We start from the raw sequence: 14138 nt of genomic DNA on the forward strand, positions 1-14138 counted from the left end.
GTGATAGTCTCGTGTGAAAATCCTTTCTCAATCCTTTACCCTGAAGGAATTATGTAAATAAAGGCTAGTACACACAACGCAATTTCCTGTCAGATCAGACAAGTCAAATGGATAATTTTCGACTTGTCCGATCTGCTCCCGATCAAGGATAGGATTGATTGTAAGCAGTACTGATCTAAAAATAAATCCGTTCTCGGTCGGGAACAGATTGGACATGCAAAAAATGATTGACTGATGAAGGGATTTACAGTGTTCTCCCCAGAAAATGTTTCCAGCCGGGTGGCATGAAATAGTAGCCGGGTGGCATGGAAAAGTAGCCGGGTTGGGCGAGATGAGAATGCAGGGCCGGTGCTTCTGTGAGCAACTCTGCTTACAGCAGGGGAGGAGGTCAGCCGATGACAGCCGGGTGCTCACCAAAACTAGCCGGGTGGAGCACCCGGCTAAAAGAGCCTGGGGAGAACACTGGATTTATTTCCAGGAGGTATGTTATTTGTTTAGCCCCCACTCATTGTTCTTCCTTTACAGTGCACCAATTTCAGGCTCTTCAGCATAGTGCTTGTTATTACAGTGGCCAGTGCTGGAGCTACTACCAGTAGCTACTAACAGTACTACCAATTAGAGCTCCCACAATTATAGTGCTCTTCGATACAAACGCCATATATTAGTGTTCCTCATTATACTGTCTCTGTATCAGGGTGCTCCTTCTTATACTTACTATAATATCTATCTATCTATCTATCTATTTACACTGACGCTACATTTTAGTGCTACTTAACCTTTCTCCAGCATTTTAATGTGGCCCATTATTGTGCCCAATTATAATTGTTAATTTTCATGACCCTCAGCTGCATTCCCTTGCAGCGATTAGCAGTTATGTGTGTCCGTCCCACCCCAGCAGGAAACAACTCAACCCACAGTCTAGCAGGGGCAAGAATGAATAAGTGTAGTGGCCTCATCTGAGCCCAGGCTTGCCAAAAGATACAAAAAACAACTGAGGTAATAAGGGAGGGTGTGGGCATTTAAACTTAATAAGGTTGCGTTTCTAAGGATAGGCGGAGCCAATTTACCCTTTGGTCTGAGCTACTGAGGAATGACTAGAGAAAATGCCTTCTGGATTCTGGACAGGACATACTGGTTCCTGAATTCCATATTGCTTTGTCCACCCCTGCTTTTAGGCCAGCACTAACAATTCTGTAAAACCTTTTCATGTAATATAATAAACATGACCATCAGTTTCCAAAGAAGCAGGATCTGAGCATAAATGATTATATTTGAACACACCTAGTATATAATAGTTGTAAACCTTTAACCCACAGAAAAACCGGTTCAGCAAGGTCACAGCATCCGTTAAGCAGGTATGTGAACGGCACTCGGGTTTATAACTAAATGCCAGCCCTTCTATAACTTCACTGAAATGCAGCTTTTCCATCTAAACCAAGTCATTTTGAGGCCATGCACCTTATCCCCACACCACTGGCTGCTAGAGTCACTCCTGAAGTGGCCATACCACCTCCAAACATATTCCACTAAGACACCACTCTGACACTCCACCTGCTTGAATTTCTGTTAATCATAGAACAGTCACACTACAAGATGCTGACTTAGATCTTCATCAGATTATATCTTGGAGCTTGAAAAAATTTTTAACCTTATGACTACAGATGGTCAATGTGATGCAAATAGTACTACATTGCATGCAGATTTCATGGAAGGCGAATGCAGCTTGAAACCTGACTGCTGAAGCTGATTGGTCCAATTTCAAGTTGCATAAAAATGACACGCAAGGTGGAATGATTTGCAACTCAATGACAATCTCTGCACATGACCGCTGTTCTGCGCCAATAAAGTCTGAGTGGTCGTATATATTATTACTCAAAATGTTACAGCACACAGACATCTAAGGGCCCTTTCACACCGAGGCGGCGCGGTATTTTTACCGCACCCCACCACCATGCAATGAAAGTCTATGGAGACTTTCATGCTAGGACGTTACGGCGCAAAGAGTTTGCCACATCCACGACACAGGGCCAGAACTACGTTACCGCACCGATTCTGCAGACAGGTGCATCGGCCTGGAAGTCATGTTAGTCTATGGCAATGCATAGTTCTAAAAGACGAGACGTTGCGGTGCACATGTACGGAAGTGTATTTGAACAACACACTTCCGTATACCCGAAGCAGGAACACAACCGTGCATCACTTCCTGCTTTCGCCAGCGGCCAGACAGGAAAGGTTTCCTGAAGACCTGCTTTTGACAGTCCGATGCTGTGCGTCGCATCACTGACGCTGGTTTCCAGTGTGAAACCAGCCTAAGGCATTCAAAAGAAATACTTAAACATTATTTTTTGTTTTAAAACTAGAAGCCATTAAATGTAATTGATTGGACAAAGACTAGGGATGTCTAAAGGTGCGTACACACGCACTACTTCCGCCAATGACGGGTCCGTCAGACCCTCCCGCTGGGCAGACATTTAGGCTACTTACACACCAAGACGTTGCGTTTTAGGGGACGTTATGGTCACATTACGTGTCCCTAACGCAACGCATGGTGGTGTTGAAGTTGGACGTCAGATTGAGCTGCCTTATGCAGCTCTCAAAGCAGCAGCTCCAGGTTAGTGATAGGAAGTTCGGATCTTTTTAAGGATTCGGATCATTTGAAACATTTTACTAGGGAAGCAGACTGGGTGAAATGACTAGCAGGACAGGACTTTCCCTGCACTGTATATTCTGTATGTTCTGGTTTCTTCCAGACAGACATCCACTGTGAACCGAATCTTTCATTGTGATGATCCGGATGATTTGACTCACAAAAAAGATCCGGATCAAATGAACGATTCGTTCATGATTTGGACAACACTACAGTCCTACCACCAAGTCTCTGCAGTGCAGTGAATATTAATTAGCCATGTGGCTGGCCACGGAGGAGGAGGGGAGACCTCCTCCTCCAACATTACTGAGCATGTGCAAGCAGTCTAACGCTGCTTAGCCCAGTATAACGTACAGCATGCAGCACTTTGTTTAAACGTGCTGCGTTACTATATAAACGCAACGTGGGCACTGTGCACAGTACAATTGATTTTACAGTGCTGTGACTTAGGCTGCGTTACTGGCTGCTGTAACATGGGACTTTAACATCCCACTGTGAAACCAGCCTTAGCCAACCCGTCTTTGGTGGAAGTTGTGCGTGTGTATGTACCTTAATTTAAAAAGGTACCCATACAGAAGATTTTCCTGGGCGATTCAATCCCTCACATATTGCGCCCCCCCCCCCATGCAAGTTTCCATCTTCATAACCCCAGTTGCCACAATTCATGCCAGGAGATATAATCAATGAACGGTGTCTCCTAGCATGGATTGTGGCAGCCGGGGGCACACTACCTCACCACGGTCACTTCAACTGGTGTTTCTGCAGCACAGGGACAAAAAAAAAAAAAAAGGCAGAAGGATGGAGGCCTCCAGTTAGATTACCTTTGCAAAAGTGTGCCACCACTACTCGTTGTCCTTGGGGTCCCCCACTTAGGTTTTCAATTGACACAGGAATTGTTTGGGAAGTGCTGCTAAGTAATGGTGTATACATTTTAGTAGCAACTTCTTTGTTTACTGTTAGCAAAATACTTTCAAAGTTTACTGACAAAAACTGACAGCTGACTGAGCCATGAGGAGAGGGGAAATTCCCCTCAGGCAGGGAACACACTTGACTGTTTTCGTGCGCGTTTTCTGCACAGAAAAACTGAGAACTCATGTTAATCAATGTGCTAGTGCACGCTTACCTTGTTGTTCGCGCGCAGAAAAAAAACTGACATTCTGCATCCTGGTTCTGCACATTTTGGCAGTTTTCTGTATCAATTACATCAGCTGCTGTGAAAAAACACGTGCGTTTTCCTGCATGGAAACACACTTCGTGTGCAGAAAAAGTATGCAGAAAAACGCGCGCGGAAAACTGAAAGTCAAGTGTGTTCCCTGCCTTAGGGCTCGTTTCCACCATAGCGAATCCGCATGCGGCGCCGACATGCGGATTCGCTTGGTACATTGAAGTGGCGGGGGCTGTTTCCATATGTGCGGCGTGCTGGAGCGATTTGGCGGCGGGCCAAATCTGCACGACGGGACCCACAGAATTCGCCTGCATCGGGAATCCATGCGAATCGCCGCTAATGTATTTAATAGGAAAAACGCATGCGTTTTTTACATGCGTTTTTACCCGCGATTCGCGAAATCGCGGGTAAAAACGCATGCGGAAACGCATCCGCATGCATTTTTACAAGCGTCGGGATGCCGGCGAAATCGCGTCGCAACAGTGGAAACGGGCCCTTACACTTGATCAGTTAACTCTAGGTGTAGCTCTGTGTGTGACAGAGAAGAGAGCTCCCAACAGCTGCAGCTCCTGTGTCCTGTGTTTTTGACTGGAGTGTCTGAAGAGAGCAGAGGAAATGTAACTAATTGTCACAGCTTTTCATACTGTTTTTGCTTTCAGAGTTTGATATTTGCTTTCTGTAGTCTGATATGCAACTCTGGCTGTGCATTGAAGCAGCCACCCCTTCTGCAATTGATTTGTCCCAATATAGCTAAATCCTACCCTCAATTACAGTTTTTGCCTCTGATATTTAACATGAAAAGTAGGAAAATGTTTACACAGCTACTTAGACATTATTTGCACACTGTCATTTTAGAACACTTGGGTATCAATAGTATTCCTTTAAGTATCCTAAATCGAAAGATCCATATATAAAAAATAAAAAAACACTGTAAGGGCCTGTTGACGCTTAAAGCACAAAACCCTTGCGCAGGTGATTTTACCGCAATTAGCGTGGTAAAATCACTGTGCACTTTTGCAATTCAGAGTAATCGCGATCAGCGCTTTATTAAGCAACGTACCACAATTGCTCCAGAATCGCTGCAAAAATGCTGCAGGTATACGCGTTTTGCAATTGGCAATCGCAAAATGCTTGCTAATGGCGCCAATGAGATCACTGTCATAGGTTACAATAGCACTAGTGCTTAAAAAATTGCTAGCGCTTTGGCGATTACGGGAATCACTCGCTAAATCGCCCTAGTGTGAATGGGCCCTCAGTGTGGACAGAATCCAGGGCTGTGGAGTCGGAGTCGTGGAGTCGGGCAATTTTGGGTGCCTGGAGTCGGAGTCGGAGTCGGGAAAAAATGCACCGACTCCTAATGAATTTGTAACTGTAATTAAAATAGAAAATATGATAAAATGTTCTATTTCTCAGATAATAGTCATTAAAAATAATGTATATATACAGTAATAGCTGTGCTTAGTCCACAAAAATGAAATAAACCAATCAAAATTAGTTACTTGTGCTGCTTCAATCAAGCAGTCCCCGTATTTTTAAGGTCAGATATACATATCTGATTGTGACTGTATATATGATGTGTACACAGGAATCTCTTATATATACTAAATAACATCTATGCTGTAAGAATAAAGCCTGATGTGTAGCTGTGTCACTAATAGAGATGGTCAATGAGATGGAAATAATTATGCACTGATGCTGATTTATGCAAATGTATGCACTCCCTTTGCTGATGAAATCAAATAATTTGATATGTTAAAATTTGGTTTGGTGACTACAAATTAAAGGGTACCTGAGACGGATGAAAAGTAAAGTTTTATACATACCTGGGGCTTCCTCCAGCCCCCTTCAGGCTAATCAGTCCCTCGCTGTCCTCCACCACCCGGATCTTCTGCTATGAGTCCTGGTAATTCAGCCAGTCAGCGCTGTCCGGCTGCATGCCGCTCCCACAGCCAGGAACATTCTGCACCTGCGCAATAGTGCTGCACAGGTGTAGTATGCTCCTGGCGGCAGAGTGTGTGCATGCGCACTACGCCCGACTGGCTCAAGTACCTGGACTCAGCAGAAGATCCAGGTGGTGGAGGAGGACAACGAGGGACTGATTATCCTGAAGGCGGCTGGAGAAAGCCCCAGGTCTGTATAAAACTTTAATTTCATCTGTCTCAGGTTTACTTTGTTACACAGTAGTACTATACTCTACATATGCACTCCCCACAGAGCTGCAGGGAATCCACTGAGAATGCTGTGCACATTGAACACAGAGGTGTTGTCTGTCACCCATAAACCTTGTTCAGATTGTGCATGAAGAATGTGTAATAGAGGAAGAATCTCCTCATTCCCCTGCAGAGCACCTGCACATCATTCTTACATGTACCCACACTTACATTGCCTAGGGCCTGATAGATGTTCTTTGTTCCGGCCTGTACCTTTTACAAGTACTCTTACCAAGGACTAGTTTTAGTCTATGACTAAAGGGAATAAATATGGCAGTCTCCATATCCTTCTCATTTCAGTTGTCTTGTAAAATTCCTAAGCGTTGGCAGTTAAGAGACGAATTTCATGTTACATACCTTTAATCAACAAAATTGTAATATGCAAATTAGAGGAGTCGGAGTCGAGGAGTCGGAGGAATCCTAAACTGAGGAGTCGAAGTCGGTGGATTTTTGGACCGACTCCACAGCCCTGACAGAATCCCTCCTGAATCTTGCTTTAAAGAGAACCCGAGGTGTGTTTAAAGAATGTTATCTGCATACAGAGGCTGGATCTGCCTATACAGCCCAGCCTCTGTTGCTATCCCAAACCCCACTAAGGTCCCCCTGCACTCTGCAATCCCTCATAAATCACAGCATTGCTGTGAGGCTGTGTTTACATCTGTAGTGTCAGTCTCAGCTGCTCCCCCCGCCTCCTGCATAGCTCCTGTCCCTGCCCCCGTCCTTTCCCTCCAATCAGCAGGGAGGGAAGGGATGCAGGCGGGGACTGGAGTTCTGCAGGAGGCGGGGAGAGCAGCAGACTGACACTATAGAGATAAACACAGCCAGCTCTGACAAGCTGTTTGTCAGCAGCGTGGCTGTGATTTATGAGGGATTGCAGAGTGCAGGGGGACCTTAGGGGGGTTTGGGATAGCAACAGAGGCTGGGCTGTATAGGCAGATCCAGCCTCTGTATGCAGATATTCTTCAAACCCACCTCGGGTTCTCTTTAAAGAAACATTACATTTATATTATCAAAAACCCGACACTTAGGGCCCATATGCAATTAAGGTTTTCTCCCAGATCATATTTCATCTCCTCTTTTAAATAACCTTTTAGCACTTCGCAATCGAAAGAGAATGAAAAAGTAGATGAAAAAAGTACTGTCAAAATTAAGCCGAGTATTTTCTTGCTTACTGGTGGTTTAAAGGGAAGATCCGCGCTGGAAATATAAAACAAACTGCACTCATCTGGGGCTTCTTCCAGCTCCTGGCAGTCGATCTGTGCCCTTGGCGCAGCTCCTCTTCCTCCCGGCGTCCAGCGGTGAAGAAGCCGACCTCGCCAGGTCAGCTTCCGGGTCAGCTTCATGTGCGCTCTATGGCGCGGGTCATGTGGTGTACGTGACGTCATCGGGTCACTACTGCGCCTGCACAGTAGAGACCCGATGACGTCACGTACACCACGTGACCCGCGCCATGGAGTGCACATGTTGCCGACCCGGCGAGGTCAGCTTCTTCACCGGTGGACATCGGGAGACGCAGGAGCTGCTATGAGGGCACAGATCGACTGCCAGGAGCTGGAAGAAGCCCCAGGTGAGTGCAGTTTGTTTTATATTTCCAGCATGGATCTTCCCTTTAAAGCGGACCTGAATTCAACTTCCTCTCTGCTAAAAAAAAAAAAAAAAAGATACATAACAGCATAACCTTTAAACAAAAACATTTCTTTGTTACAGCTGATACAAATCCTGAAATCTGCGCGGTTTCTAATTCCCGCTTTCATGGAAGCAGACATATTGTTAATATCCTGTGCTTTGAAATGAGCTTATCTGCCATGACAGTCAGATGACAAAGGGGACAGATCAAATTACAACTTGTGATTAGTCACAGGTGAGGAGGAATTAGACAGGCTAAACTCTCTAAATACATACAGGGTGCATTTCTCTAGGTTTTCCTTCTGTCCTGTGCAAGAGTTCAGGTCCACTTTAAAAGGAATCTTATGGACAAGTTGTGAAAAGATCACCTAGAAGAAAACGTTAATTGTATATAGGCCAGTATCTTTGAATGGGAACCCAAGGCGAGGGCGATATGGTGGCTGTCATATTTATTTCCTTTCAGGCTACTTGCACACCAAGACATTGCGTTAGGTGCTACGTTAAGGTCGCATAACGTGCACCTAACGCAGGGCCTGGTGCTCTTCGATGTGGACGTCAGAGTGAGCCGCGTTGTGCAGCTCACTCTGGCGTCTGCGATGCGTACTCTTGGACGCATGCGGCATCACGTGGTCCCACTGGCCAATCGCCGCACAGAGCGGCCGCACCAGGAAGTAAACACTGCACGTCACAACGTGCAGTGAATATTAATTAGCCATGTGCCTGGCCGCTCTCCGCTCCTCCCCAACATGACTGAGCATGTGCAAACAGTCTAAGGCGGCTTAAGCCGCTGTAACGCTATGGTATGCTGCACTTTCGGAAGAACGTGCAGCGTTACATGTAACGCAACGTGGGCAGTGTGAACAGCCCACTTGTGTCACATTTCTGTGCGTTGGGGGAGCGTTACAGGCTGCACTAACGTGCGCCTGTAACGTCCCTGTGTGTAAGCAGCCTAAAACAATACCAGTTGCCTGGCATTCTTGCTGATCTTTTTGGCAGCAGTAGTTGTCTAAATCACACACCTCAAACAAACAAGCAGCCTGCTAGCCAGTCAGTCAGTCAGTCAGAGCACCTGTTCTGCATGCTCGTTCAGGGCTCGTTTCCACTATCGCGAATCTGCATGCGTCCAACGCATGCAGATCCGCACATGTAATACAAGTGGATGGGCCGGTTTCCACTGTAGCGTTGTTGAGGTGCGTTTTTTTCAGCGTGAAAAAAACGCACAAAAGAGCCAACGATTTCGCCTGCGTCGGGAATCCGTGCGAATCGCCGCTAATGTATTTAATAGTAAAAACACATGCGTTTGTTACATGCGGTTTTACCCGCGATTTCGCGTGCGATTTCGCACCTTTTTCAATTTTATTTAGCCCTGGCAGTGTCATGGTTAATTTCGCATGGCACCCTGCCATGCGAAATCGCGGGTAAAAACGCATGTGGAAACGCATCCGCATGCGTTTTTTACAAGCGTCGGAATGCGGCCGAAATCGCGTCGCAACAGTGGAAACAAGCCCTCAGGGTCTATACTCCGAGGGACGGATCTTGCACATCCTTGGAAGTCCATTGGTCCTTAACCTTGTGATTCATTTTCATTTCATTCACGATCTCGCCCTGTCCTGGCTTTCATCCTACCTCTCCAACCGCTCCTTCACAACCGCCTTCAATGAGTCCTCGTCCACCCCCAACCACCTCTTGGTGGGAGTCCCCCAAGGTTCGGTCCTTGGCCCCCTACTGTTCACCCTATACACATCCTCCATTGGCAAGGTTATCTCCTCCTTGGGTTTTAACTATAATCTGTATGCAGATGACACCCAGATCTACCTCCACACCCCTGACATATGCACCACTACCATGGACAAGGTCTCCTCTTGCCTATCAGCCATCTCCTCCTGGATATCCGCTAGGTTCCTGAAACTAAATCTAGACAAAACGGAATTTATGATCTTCCCACCCCAGCCATCCACGAACCTCCCAGATGTGCATGTCACTGTTAACCACACTACCATTCGCCCTACCTCTCAAGCCCACTGTCTGGGTGTCACCCTGGACTCCGCACTCTCTTTCACTTCCCACATCCAAAACCTCACAAAGTCCTGCAACTTCCACCTTCGTAACATCTGTAAGATTCGCCCTTTCCTGACCTCTGCCACCACCAAACTCCTCATCCATGCCCTCATAATTTCCCACCTTGAGTACTGCAATGCCCTGCTGTCTGGTCTCCCTATGACCCGAACAGCCCCACTGCAGTCCATCATGAATAAGGCAGCCAGAATTATCCACTGCTCCCATCGCTCCACCACGGCAGATCCCCTACTAGAATTCCTCCACTGGCTTTCTATCCAGTCCAGAATCAGATTCAAAATACTGTGTCTGACCTACAAATCTGTTCACAAAACCTGTCCAACCTACATTTCCGATCTTACTCAGAGGTACACACCTAGCCGCTCACTCCGCTCTTCCAATGAACTTCGCCTAACCGCCCCCCGCATCACCCAGTCCCATGCACGCCTCCAGGACTTCTCAAGAGCTGCTCCAACACTATGGAACTCCCTACCTCCACCCATTAGGGCAGCCCCCTCCTTCAACATCTTCAAGAAAGCCCTCAAAACTCACCTTTTCACTCTGGCCTGCTACCCCTCACAAGTGCTCTAAACCCACAGCTGAACTCTGGTCCCCTACCGTTCGTATCCTTACCTCTCCCTCTAGATTGTAAGCCTTTGGGCAGGGTCCTCCTCCTTTTGTGTCCTACCTGATCATGCACCTCCATTACTGTGAACCCATTAGTTTTGTCCGGATCATGAACGATTCGGATCTTTGATCCGAATCTCTTGTGAGTCGAATCATCCGAATCAGCAAAATGAGTGATTCGGATCGCACAGGGGTGGGACCAGGAGATGGATCGCTCTGTTGGAGGGGAGCCAGGCTTGCAGGGACAGGTAGATGAGAGAGAGGGGATATCGGTGCCACTGCCAGATATGTGTAGAGCACACATACTGGCTATAATGTGCTGCTCATTATTGGCTGTCTGTTCCGTAGTGCTGCATAGGGAACACATGGGAAACTTTTGGCTCAGCTCAGTAACTTTGTAGACAGCGTGCTGGGCTAGGACAGGGCAGGCACTGTGATTGCTGTGTAATATGATCCTCCTGCACTGCTCTAAACAGCTGCACTTCACTTCTGGGAATGCTTTAGGGAATGCTTTCTTTCACTGTGCGACGTTTGCATTAAAAGTATACAGATGAACATATAGGTGAAATATATGTAAAGCATATGATTGCATCATGTGGGTATTGTGTGCAAAAAAACATTTCTGCTCTTTGCTCGTCCCTCCTCCCTTCTCTGTCCACTCCCTGCCCTCTGTCCATCTTCTCCCCTTCTCTGTGTGTCCACCCCCCTTCCCTTCTCTGTCCACCGCAGGGAAAGTCCTGTCCTGCTAGTCATTTCACCCCCGAATGCTTCCGTAGTAAAATGCAGGGCTGTGGAGTCGGTCCAAAAATCCACCGACTCCGACTCCGCAGTTTAGGATTCCACCGACTCCGACTCCTCGACTCCGACTCCTCTAATTTGCATATTACAATTTTGTTGATTAAAGGTATGTAACATGAAATTCGTCTCTTAACTGCCAACGCTTAGGAATTTTACAAGACAACTGAAATGAGAAGGATATGGAGACTGCCATATTTATTCCCTTTAGTCATAGACTAAAACTAGTCCTTGGTAAGAGTACTTGTAAAAGGTACAGGCCGGAACAAAGAACATCTATCAGGCCCTAGGCAATGTAAGTGTGGGTACATGTAAGAATGATGTGCAGGTGCTCTGCAGGGGAATGAGGAGATTCTTCCTCTATTACACATTCTTCATGCACAATCTGAACAAGGTTTATGGGTGACAGACAACACCTCTGTGTTCAATGTGCACAGCATTCTCAGTGGATTCCCTGCAGCTCTGTGGGGAGTGCATATGTAGAGTATAGTACTACTGTGTAACAAAGTAAACCTGAGACAGATGAAATTAAAGTTTTATACAGACCTGGGGCTTTCTCCAGCCGCCTTCAGGATAATCAGTCCCTCGTTGTCCTCCTCCACCACCTGGATCTTCTGCTATGAGTCCAGGTACTTGAGCCAGTCGGGCGTAGTGCGCATGCACACACTCCGCCGCCAGGAGCATACTACACCTGTGCAGCACTATTGCGCAGGTGCAGAATGTTCCTGGCTGTGGGAGCGGCATGCGGCCGGACAGCGCTGACTGGCTGAATTACCAGGACTCATAGCAGAAGATCCGGGTGGTGGAGGACAGCGAGGGACTGATTAGCCTGAAGGGGGCTGGAGGAAGCCCCAGGTATGTATAAAACTTTACTTTTCATCCGTCTCAGGTACCCTTTAATTTGTAGTCACCAAACCAAATTTTAACATATCAAATTATTTGATTTCATCAGCAAAGGGAGTGCATACATTTGCATAAATCAGCATCAGTGCAGAATTATTTCCATCTCATTGACCATCTCTATTAGTGACACAGCTACACATCAGGCTTTATTCTTACAGCATAGATGTTATTTAGTATATATAAGAGATTCCTGTGTACACATCATATATACAGTCACAATCAGATATGTATATCTGACCTTAAAAATACGGGGACTGCTTGATTGAAGCAGCACAAGTAACTAATTTTGATTGGTTTATTTCATTTTTGTGGACTAAGCACAGCTATTACTGTATATATACTGTATATATACATTATTTTTAATGACTATTATCTGAGAAATAGAACATTTTATCATATTTTCTATTTTAATTACAGTTACAAATTCATTAGGAGTCGGAGTCGGTGCATTTTTTCCCGACTCCGACTCCAGGCACCCAAAATTGCCCGACTCCACGACTCCGACTCCACAGCCCTGGTAAAATGATCCGAGATTCGGATCAAAGATCCGGATCTTTTCAATGATCCGATTCGAATCATCCGGATCATTAAAAAGATCCGAACTTCACATCTCTAGAACCCATGCTACGCATCTGAATGAACCTAACTTGCCTAATCTCCATGCTCCATCCAGTGACTGACTAAGCATTACCTGGTACTCATACTGTGCTGTGTGATCTGGTTTTCTTGTATTCCTGTATTGTCATATTGCTGTATGTCACCCTAAATATTGTCTGTAACCTAAATTAATGTTCAGCGCTGCGTAATATGTTGGCGCTTTATAAATACAATAAATAAATAAATAATAAATTTAGATCATATGCATGTCACTTTGACATGCAACACCCATCACCAGGTACAACCCTTTATGGCATTGTAGGCTCTGCTGCTAGTCGTGGTGCCAGATACCACAGGACAACTTGTGAGATTTTGTGGAGTCCATGCCCTGACACGTCAGAGCTGTTCTGACAGCACCATAGGAACCTTGGTTTTAGGAAAGGACCACACTGGTGTTTGCGGGAATCACATGTGGTTTCTTGCATTTTTTTTCCCTTCTTTCTCCACATGATATGGGCATCTGTCTGCAATAGAACCTAGCTTCCCCTAACCCCCCACAGAAGCCATTAAATCCAGTGAGGAATTGCATGTGTTCTGCTGAAAAGTAGCGAGGTTGTTTTTTTTTTTTTTTTAAACGCTATGCAGAATCACAGGTGGTTCCTGAAACAGCAGTGGCCCTATAGTAAAGGAAGGCTTACTTACTGTAAGTGACAGCAACATAGGAGAAAAGTAATTTATGGCTCATTCTACTCTGGAAAAAATATACTTCTTATTTGTTTGTTTGCACATATTTTAAATTTTACAATTTTTGCCATAGTGTCCGCAAATCAGGTTTGCGATTCCTATTCGCAATTCCAATTTTCCCTGAATACAATCATCAGAAAAACGGAGGAAAAAAATGCAGCATGCAGTAACGATTAAAAACCGGAATCGGATGTAAAAACCGGTTATAAATTAGAATCGTGTGCCTTAGGCCCGGTTCACATTAGCGTTCGCTATCCGGATTTTCCGGATCTGATCCGGACCGCATACTGTACAAACGGAACATACGTTCCGCATAGCAATGTAAACGCTATGCGGACGTTCACACGTGTCCGTTCCGTACAGTACGGAGCCGGATCGGATCCGGACTCTTTTCCAACATGCGCTATTTTTTGGGTCCGGCTCTCCTGCCCACGCACCCGGACCGGAGCCGGACCTGAGCCTGACAGCACCATCAGGAACACAGAAACCAATGGGGAACGGAAGGCACAGAACACACTGCCAACAAAAACCTGACGTTCTACCCCACTTCCTATGCGTATCCAAGCGGCCATTTCGGATGGGGACACATGGGCCAAGCATGTCTGGAGTGGAGCAGCAGTGACAGACGTGCTGGAGCTGTTTGGCAGTATGTCGGGAGGTGGAGGTGAAGCCTATAGCGGAGGAACCTGATTCTACAGGTGCACCTTCTGCTGACCCCAACATTTTTTTTATTTTTTTTTTTTAAATTTCGCTATTTTTTGCCCACGGA

At 46.0% G+C, this 14138-nt stretch overlaps 1 protein-coding gene across 4 annotated transcripts in view; it reads right to left on the reverse strand.

Moving 5' to 3' along the window:
* The window catches only part of GOPC (golgi associated PDZ and coiled-coil motif containing), a 73086-nt gene that overhangs the window by 57766 nt on the left and 1182 nt on the right, over positions 1-14138 (reverse strand). The gene's annotated exons all lie outside the window — the stretch shown is intronic.

The sequence above is a fragment of the Hyperolius riggenbachi genome, chromosome 4, assembly GCF_040937935.1.
Source record: "Hyperolius riggenbachi isolate aHypRig1 chromosome 4, aHypRig1.pri, whole genome shotgun sequence".
In the NCBI taxonomy this organism is placed as follows: Eukaryota; Metazoa; Chordata; class Amphibia; order Anura; family Hyperoliidae; genus Hyperolius; species Hyperolius riggenbachi.